Consider the following 10,110-nt stretch of genomic DNA (forward strand, 5'->3'; position numbering starts at 1 on the left):
GATGTGAAGGAGACAGGAGATGCATGCCACTAATACTAGGTGCCATGGTCAGATGTGTCATTAATAGGCTGCATGCTTCCTGCTGAGAATTCACAGGCGGATAGAATCATTGCCAGTTGAGGGTGATCTGGTAGGCTTCTCCGGAAGCCCACTTCTGAGCAGGGTCTGAAAGATGAGTTTTCCTAATCCCTCAATAAATCTATGCTTGCTCAGCCCTCATGCCCTTTTCATATCTGTCATTTACAATTATTTTCATGATTATTAACAAAGGTCTGTCTCCCTGCCTAGACTGGTTCTGTTCATCATACTATCCCTGGCAGCTGATAGAACGCTCGGCTCACAAGTAGGTGCTTAATAAATATTTGTTGGATGAAGAACTATTTCTTGAGCTTTCTTATACACCAGGCACATGCCATGTATACTCATTTCCTCCTCACAATAGCTCTCAAGGTGTCATTACCTCCAGGAAGCTAACCAGTTAGCGTGTCATCTCTGGACTAATATCTAGCTCCAGTTGAGGTCTGGTGGGCTGCAAAGCTGGGGCTGCCCCCAGGACTCACACTGCAGGGTGAAGATGGGATGAAGGGCGCAAGACACTTGGGGGTGCCTGAGAAAACGGCTCCCGCCCAGAGCTCCAGTGTCCTCTCTCCTGGGAGTAAGAGGAGCCTGGGTAAACCTGACCTTGAAGGAGTCTTCTGATGGAATGTCCCTGGGCTTGTTGGTCCTGCCTGTCTCTCCTTCAGCCAGCCAGTTCTGCTCCGCTCCCTGCGCACTTGGCTCCAAAAAAAATGAACCCGTGTTCCTGGGTGTCTGGTGTGACTCCAGGCTTCCAATCTACACCACTGAGCCTGACTTTTAGCACACCCCACTTTTCCACTGGTTCCACTTCTGACCTTGACCCATCTCATACCCCCTCCGTATGACTTATAGCTTCATCCTCTGTGTGTCTGTGGTTCTCACAGCAGGCGACCCTTGCCAGCTGTGCCCCACACTTATCTCCTTGATCTCTGTGTCCTGCTGAGTAGCGGGGACCCCAGCTCTCCATCCAGAGGAATTCAGGTGTCAACTGGAGCGGGCAGGGAACAATGGCACCAGGCGGAAGGCTGACTACATTGCTGAGATACCGAGCAGACATGGTGGGATTAGCATGGAAGAAAGAGGGATGGCCAGAGGAGAGGGTGTCAGGGGAGAATTGGTGGCACTTGGCAATGATTTGATGCAGGTGTGGCCTGAGGGTGCGGCAGGGGAAGCGGGGAGAGAAGAGAGGCAGAGGGCACCCCTCTGGATCTCTGTGTGGAAAACAGTATTGCCCAAACTTACAGCTGCCGCCTTTGATTTCCAGAATTTTCATTTTCCATAAGATTCCCTTCAAGCTTTACTTCAATCCTAGTTTCAAGTTCTGCTTCTCCACACACCCTGCATACTTAGTCATCCTGGATGGAGCAGTCATTCTTCAGACCACCTTGTTCCTCCAGCTTCCTGACTGTTCCCTTTCCTTCCATCTGCAGAAATCCTCTCCACCCCTCAAACGCAGATGGGCTACCATGTCCATGGAGCAGCCCCTGCTGATGCCAGTTGGAATAACGTCTCTTTTCTGTGCTTCCCTAGGGCTTAGTCCTCTTATCAAAGTCCTTCTCACATCCTGCCTCACACCACAACCATTGTACTCATGTCTGTTTCTCCACCAGACTGGGAGGAGACCAGGAATTACATCTTTTCCAGCTTCCGAGTCCCCAGTGACAGGTACTCACTTCTCCCTACCTGCTCCTCCTTTGCAATACTCATCAATGGAGTTTGACAGATATTGGTTGTAAATTTGGCACAATGTTAACCTCGAAGGCATGTGGAAGGGAGTGGGGCTGGGGATCTACATGCCAGGGACATCTAACACATTGCCATGTTCTCTTGTATACTTGGTAGTGGATATATGGGAGTCATTGTGTTGTGATTCTATGTAACTTACATATATTTTAAAATACACTTCTGTTCCTACTTGAAATTTAATAAAATCAAATTTTAAAAGAGATAAATATTGTATAAATTGCATCATCCTTTCTCCTTCTGTCAGAAGATAGCTCTTTCTCCCAATTATATTTCTTTTCCTTCATATAAAACATGCTAGAATAAAGACTCAGACTCATTTTTCTGACAGTTGATTCTCGTGATTTGATTTTGTTTACTTCCTTCTCTATTTTTATTTTACTTCTCTTTTCTATTTCTTTTTTTTGTAAAAAAAATAAATTACTTATTTGGCTGTTCAGTTCAGTCACTCAGTCATGTCCAACTCTTTGTGACCCCGTGGACTGCAGCACACAGGTCTCCCTGTCCATCACCAACTCCCGGAGTCTACACAAACTCGTGTCCATCGAGTTGGTGATGCCATCCCACCATCTCATCCTCTGTCCTCACCTTCTTCTCCTGCCTTCAATCTTTCCCAGCATCAGGGTCTTTACCAGTGAGTCAGTTCTTCGCAAAAGGTGGCCAAAGTATTGGGAGTTTAAGCTTCGGCATCAGTCCTTCCAATGAATATTCAGGGCTGATCTCCTTTAGAATGGACTGGTTGGATCTCCTTGCAGTCCAAAGGACTCTCAAGAGTCTTCTCCAACACCACATTTCAAAATCATCAGTTCTTTGGCACTCAGCTTTCTTTCTAGTCCAACTCTCACATCCATACATGACCACTGGAAAAACCATACCTTTGACTGGAAGGACCTTTGTGGCAAAGTAATGTCTCTGCTTTTTAATATGCTATCTAGGTTGGTCATAACTTTTCTTCCAAGGAGCAAGCATCTTTTAATTTCATGGCTGTAGTCACCATCTACAGTGATTTTGGAGCCCCCCAAAATAAAGCCTATCACTGTTTCTATTGTTTCCCCATCTATTTGCCATGAAGTGAGGGACCAGATGCCATGATCTTAGTTTTCTGAATGTTGAGCTTTAAGCCAACTTTTCACTCTCCTCTTTCACTTTCATCAAGAGGCTTTTTAGCTCCTCTTCACTTTCTGCCATAACGGTGGTGTCATCTGCATATCTGACGTTATTGATATTTCTCCCGGCACTCTTGATTCTAGCTTGTGTTTCATCAAGCCCAGCGTTTCTCATGATGTACTCTGCACATAAGTTAAATAAGGAGGGTGACAACATACAGCCTTGACATAATCCTTTCCCGGTTTGGAACCAGTGTATTGTTCCATGTCAAGTTCTAACTGTTGCTTCTTGGCCTGCATACACATTTCTCAGGAGGCAGGTATGGTGGTCTGGTATTCCCATTTCTTAAAGAATTTTTCACAGTTTGTTGTGATCCACATAGTTAAAGGCTTTGGTATAGTCAATAAAGCAGAAGTAGATGTTTTTCTGAAACTTTCTTGCTTTTTCTACGATCCAACGGATGTTGGCAATTTGATCTCTGGTTCCTCTGCCTTTTCTAAATCCAGCTTGGAGAATTTTGAGCACTACTTTGCTAGTGTGTGCTGCTGCTGCTGCTGCTAAGTCACTTTAGTCATGTCCGACTCTGTGTGACCCCATGGATGGCAGCCCACCATCCTGGGATTCTCCAGGCAAGATCACTGGAGTGGGCTGCCATTTCCTTCTCCAATGCATGAAAGTGAAAAGTGAAAGTGAAGTCGCTCAGTCACGTCCAACTCTTAGCGACCCCATGGACTGCAGCCTACCAGGCTCCTCCGTCTATGGGATTTTCCAGGCAAGAGTACTGGAGTGGGTTGCCATTGCCTTCTCCTGCTAGTGTGTGAGATGAGTGCAATTGTGCAGTAGTTTGAACATTCTTTGGCATTGCCTTTCATTGGGATTGGAATGAAAACTGATCTTTTCCAGTCCTGTGGACACTGCTGTACCGGGTCTTAATTGCAACTTGTGGGATCTTTAGTTGCAGTGTGTGAACTCTCAATTGTGGCACACAAACTCTTAGTCGCAGCATGTGGGATCTAGTTCCCTAACCAAGGATCAAACCAGGGCCCCCTGCACTGGGAGCGCAGAGTCTTAGCCACTGGACCGCCAGGGAAGTCCCTACATCTTTCTTAACCATTTCCAACTATTGGTGCTATTCTGATGGGTGGCAATCTTAGGATAATGGGTGAAAGGAAGTTCTTACATTTGAAAAATCTAAATAGGTATGTTATTGATTAATGGAGAGGCATGACAACAAATGGATGCATTTTAAAATCCTCTATGAACTAGGAATCATTACCTTAGTAAAGATAGAGTGGACTAGAAGCTTCTTTAATTTGAAGGACAAGATGAAGTGTGCATGAAAGGGCGTGGGGCAAAAACAGTCCATTTTGGCAAAAATAATACTTCACAAAGTCTTTTGGATGAGTTATTCCCTCCCCAACCCCGAGAGTTAAGGCTGTTACCAGAGGGAAATAGGGAGATAAATTTATTGCTTATTGAAAGAATATAATATTTAGGTTATCATTTGAGATACTTTCATCTGCAGATAATAGCAGGCCCAAGTTGAAGTGACATAAATTATAAGAAGACGCATTATCTTACCCAACAGAATTCTGAGTAGGGTGTTTCCCAAGCTGGTGAACTCAAGAACTCCCCTCACTGAGCACCTGGTTCTTTCCTCCTTTTCCTCTCTGCTGCCTTCTACTTGTTGGCATTGTCTTCAGGCTTCCCCTCTCATGGTTTCAAGGACAGTTTGTACTAAATGGTGGCCCCACAGCACATTCTTCCACCACTCTGTTCTTTTTAAAAGTGAAAAGCTGTTATAGGAAGCCCCCTTCTGGAAAGACTTCTCCTCATGTCAGAGCATCTAGAGTTGGGTCACAAGTGTGCATGCTAAGTCATAGTTTTTCCAGGCCAGGTGGCAATTGGGTCACAGACCTACCCTTAAACCCAACGATGACAGCACAGGGGGATTGAGACCATTATGACTGGTTTGAAAGTGAAAGTGAAAGTCGCTCAGTCGTGTCTTGACTCTCTGTGACCCCATGGGCTATACAGTCCATGGAATTCTCCAGGCCAGAATACTGGAGTGGGTAGCCGTTCCCTTCTCCAGGGGATCTTCCCAACCCAGGGATCGAACCCAGGTCTCCTGCATTGCAGGCGGATTCTTTACTGCTGAGCCACCGGGGAAGCCCAAAAATACTGGAGTGAGTAGCTGTTCCTTTCTCCAGAGCATCTTCCTGACCCAGGAATCGAACCAGGGTCACCTGCATTGCAGGCAGATTCTTTACCAGCTGAGTACCAGGGTTAGAAGGACTCAGATTGGCCTGGTTCCTTAAGCAGGGAGAGAAATTGACTGTCAGAATGAAAACAGGTCTCTGTAAACATGGAAGAAGAGGAAACAACTGATGAGTGCCTCCTAGAATGCTCCTCATCCTAAGGAGATGTGCAGAGAGAAACTGATTGAAAACAAAACACAGGCTTCCCCCTTGGGACAACCTTTTGAGGCACACTAAAGCTCATGCATTGGAGAAGGAAATGGCAACTCACTCCAGTGTTCTTGTCTGGAGAATCCCAGGGACGAGGGAGCCTGATGGGCTGCCGTCTATGGGGTCGCACAGAGTCGGACACTACTGAAGTGACTTAGCAGCAGCAAGGCTCTTCATCAGCATGTGTCCTCGTCCAGCATTTCATGATGGGTGTCCACAGGGTTGTCATAGGGCCATCATTTCCTCCAAAGATATGTCTATTTTCAGATGGACTGTGAAAATAGCCCAACTATTTCTACATAGAAAGGTGATTATCAGTGTGTGATAGTACAAAGATAGGCACAGTGTTTGTAGTGAAGAGCTGAATGGTTGTCATTATCTTTCTTTTGTGATCTTAAGCCACTTTCCTCTTAGGAATTATGTCTTGTCCATTGAACTATGTCTTGTCCATTGAACGATGTCTTGGCAAGGCTGTATGTAAATCGAGGTTTCTTGCCCATCAGCCAAGGGGTGACATGTGACCTGAACTAGATGAATCTGACCCACTTTCTCAGGACTTTGAATTTATAGTGACATGAGAATGGAAAATATTGTTTGAGTTCTTCATTCTGGCAGTTAAATTGCATCATTCCTGCTTTTAGAGCCCCTAGGATCCACCCACCCACTCCAAACTGCCTTGATCCTGAGTTTGGTTCTCCAGCCTTCCCTTCGATTCCACGAGCTACCAGTAACATCCTTGCAAAAAGATCATTTCCTGCTTCAGTAGCCTGCTATATACAACCTCTAACATCTATTTTATTTCATAAAATCATAGGATGTTTGAGCTGTAAGAAATCTTAGAAATCATCTGGTCAGTGCCCTCATTTTACAGCTGACGAAATTGAATCTCCCAGAGGTTGAGGGTTTCTCTCAAGGTCACATCACAGAGCTTGTCAGTGACAGAACTGGAAATAGACAGGGTCTCCTTTGTCCAGGGTAGTGCAGCCTGCTTTTTATTTTCATTCCTTTTTATTATAAACCACAGCCTGCCTTACTCCTCTTTCTCTCATACTTAATACAGAATGGTGACCTTAAAATTTTCATTTCTCCCCTAAATTCATAATTTGCTTTGAGGAGTTAAAAACTTTGTTTCGGAGATAGTCCTTTCAGAGATTTGGCATCTGGTAAAGACAGGCATCAGTTTATATCCTTATATGGAGCCTTAACTATTTTCAACAATCTATAAAGAAATTCATGTTTGGAAAGGAAGTGGTTTGCTCTAGGGAAACATATGGGTTAAAGTGATCATCTCCCATTTTTGACTTTAGCTTCTAGCTGTGTGCATTTGGAGAAAGTCTTCCTCGATTCCCACTAAAAGATATATATCTGCTCTATTTTTTCAGTCACCTTAGGGGAATCATAGCTTAGACAACTGCTGCCAAAACAGCCCAATGTTAGGGTAGGAATTGGGAAGAGGTTTTCCCTGGTGGCTCAGTTGATAAAGAATCCATCTGTAATGCAGGAGACCCAGGTTCAATCCTTGGGAGGGGAAGGTCTCCTGGAAAAGGAAATGGCAACCCACTCCAGTATTCTTGCCTGGGAAATCCCATGGACAGAGGAGCCTGGTGGGCTATACAGTCCATGGGGTTGCAAAGAGTCGGACACGACCTTAGCAACTAAACTATCACCACCACCACTTTAGGCACTAAAAATGTACTGGTTAATTCGTTTATCTCACAATATCTGAAAGTAAGTACTCTTATCAGGATCCCAATTTACAGATGAAGAAAGTAAGGCACAGAGAGGTTAAGTAACTTGCTTAAGAATACACAGATTTAAGTGGCAGAGCTGAGATTTGAACTACGTGGTCTCAGTTCAAAGTCCATGCCCTTAACACTCTGTTATATCTTAATTATTAACTCTCGCTATGGAGATAAAAGTAGATTCATTTTCTTAGGAAAAGAAGATTGTCCAATATCTTTTTGTACACACTTCTAGCAAGGTGGGGGAGGTTCTGTAGCATGACTCTCTCGTGCCCCAGTGATGCTTGGAGCATACACTTATGAACACCATCAAACTGCAAGTACTCCTACACAACAAATGTTTCTCGTCTCTACCCATGCAACCAAATGCATCTAAAGAACTTGATTAGTTGGTGGTTGTGAGATGAATTGCACAGAGGATGCTCTGGATGCTCATCAAATAGGATCAAAAGTGAATCATTTAATAGATTATTTAAGAGTTAAATTCTTTGAACTCATCTCAAGATCCCCTGTGGTGAAAGGTACTAATTACAATGCAAAAACAGCCAAATATTGATTAGAAAATGCTAGGAACTAAGTGCCCAGAAAGTCCTTTTCTGCTTACTGGATTTAAAACACATTTTTCTGCTTGAAGTTTGTTACAGAGAAACAGGAAATCATCTCCATTCCCCACCCTATTTTGGCAAACAAAGTAAGTTTTATTTTTAAGCAATTTATCAAAACAAAGTTCCACTATGTCAAAACAAATTGACAGTGCTTAATGCTTACATCACAGTAAGATTTTTTTGGACATTATTCTTTATTCAGAGTGAAAAATTCAGTAGAAAAAAAAGGGTGTTTAAAAATTGTCTATTTTATTCAAGCTCTTTTAATTACAGACTAACGCTAGAATAAAAGTTCATTATTCAGTAGTAGTTGTTGCTTTTTTAATAGAATAATTCGATCAATGTGAGCAAAAAAGGCATGTTTTAGTGGCAGAATTCACATAGGCTGTATTCCTGAGAATTTGCTGGTTTGCATGGATGGGCGGTGCTGGAAGAGCAGTAGGGAGAATGAGGTGGGAGGAGGCTTCTTGCCTCTCTTGGGAACTGGTGCTAAGAGCCCTGGGTGTATAGCGCCCCCTCCCTGAGGACCAGGTTGGCTTACCTGTGCCCCAAACAAGCTAGTATCTGAGCACCATTAACAAGTACTGGTATCTGATGTAGAAATTATCCAGTAAGTGTTTGTGGACTTAGTAAATGGAATGTTATTGGAGCCCAGACAAGGGCACTGAAATCGAGGAGGAAGAAATGAGAGAAGACTTTCTGGAGGAAGGGACACAATCTGAGACTTAAAGGAGAAGTTGGACAGAGTGGAAAGAACATATATGAAGGCACTTGGGCAGTTGTGTACAGAAAAGAGGGGTTTACTTTAAGATCTATGTGTCCTCCAACACACACACACACACACACACACACACACACACACACACGCATGGGCTCCTGACATGCAGGAGATGGAAGCATGCTCTCTTTGACATAGTAATAACCATGCTATTCTGTTTCAAGGACACTGTGGTAATTAACGTGGGAGAGGGACGGGCTTTGTTAAACTTGAGAATGTCAGGGTTCTGCAGGGGAAAATTGACAATACTGTGATCTATTGTGATTTTTTCATACTCTATAATTTGAGCTTGTAACTGCTTAACCAATTAAAGTTTAAGCAGACAGCCCTTAAATACTACTGCACAACTGAAAGAATAATTTATTACACACAGAGTTATTGGAAGAGAGGGAAGCCAGACTGTATTCAGAGGAACACCACTGAAGGTGGCTGTTAATTTTTGCTCCAGATATAGGCTCCTCTGTTTAACTTAGAGAGAAGCTGCACTTTAAGCCCCCTTTTGGAGAGTTCCAATGCACAATAGTACTTTAAAACGTTTAGGAAGTCCTTAGGGTTAAAAAAAAAAAAGGTTTATTAATGGTTAACCCACTTCTCAGGAAAGTTCTTTTTTTTTCCTTCCCGATTATCACTGAGTACATTTTTGAATCACTGCAGTGAGAAAAGATTGATACACCGGAGGAAATCTCATCCCTCTTTGGGAGTTATATTATAGCCAGATTTTTAAAAATCCAGTCTAAGATAAATTTCATTAAAGCACAATTTGTGCTAATGATGCTATGCTGATTTTAGGAATGCACTGTTCTGACATTATCAATAACGTCGAATTTCTCATTTCATACGGGCCGCTGATGGGCTCCAATCAGTGCACGGTAGCACCTGCATAAGTTAAACTGCCACTACACAGAGCTGAGAGGGAGCGTGGTGCAAGGGTCCATATACAAGGATCTCTGTGGGATTTGCCCTTGAGTCGATGAGGAATTGATGAAGGTGCCCTAAAAGGTAAGCGGGACCAGACAATAAAGGACTTTGTTTGGGTATTCTCCCAGATGCTGGGGTCCAGCCAATGAAGGTTTCAATTAAAGGAATAACCAGATTTGCACTCTTAGGGAATCTACGCTGATACTAGCACAATGAGTAATTAGAGGGGAACTAATACCTGCACTGACACCAGGTTGGTATCATAGGGGAGGAAAAATAATTACCCCCTACCATTCTGAGTCCTCTTGAGAAACCTATATGCAGGTCAGGAAGCAACTGGACATGGAACAACAGACTGGTTCCAAATAGGAAAAGGAGTACGTCAAGGCTGTATATTGTCACCCTGCTTATTTAACTTATATGCAGAGTACATCATGAGAAACGCTGGACTGGAAGAAGCACAAGCTGGAATCAAGATTGCTCGGAGAAATATCAATAACCTCAGATATGCAGATGACACCACCCTTATGGCAGAAAGTGAAGAGGAACTAAAAAGCCTCTTGATGAAAGTGAAAGTGGAGAGTGAAAAAGTGGGCTTAAAGCTCAACATTCAGAAAACGAAGATCACGGCATCTGGTCCCATCACTTCATGGGAAATAGATGGGGAAACA

This window comes from Bison bison, unplaced genomic scaffold (assembly GCF_000754665.1).
Source record: "Bison bison bison isolate TAMUID 2011002044 unplaced genomic scaffold, Bison_UMD1.0 scf7180017863790, whole genome shotgun sequence".
Taxonomy (NCBI): Eukaryota; Metazoa; Chordata; class Mammalia; order Artiodactyla; family Bovidae; genus Bison; species Bison bison.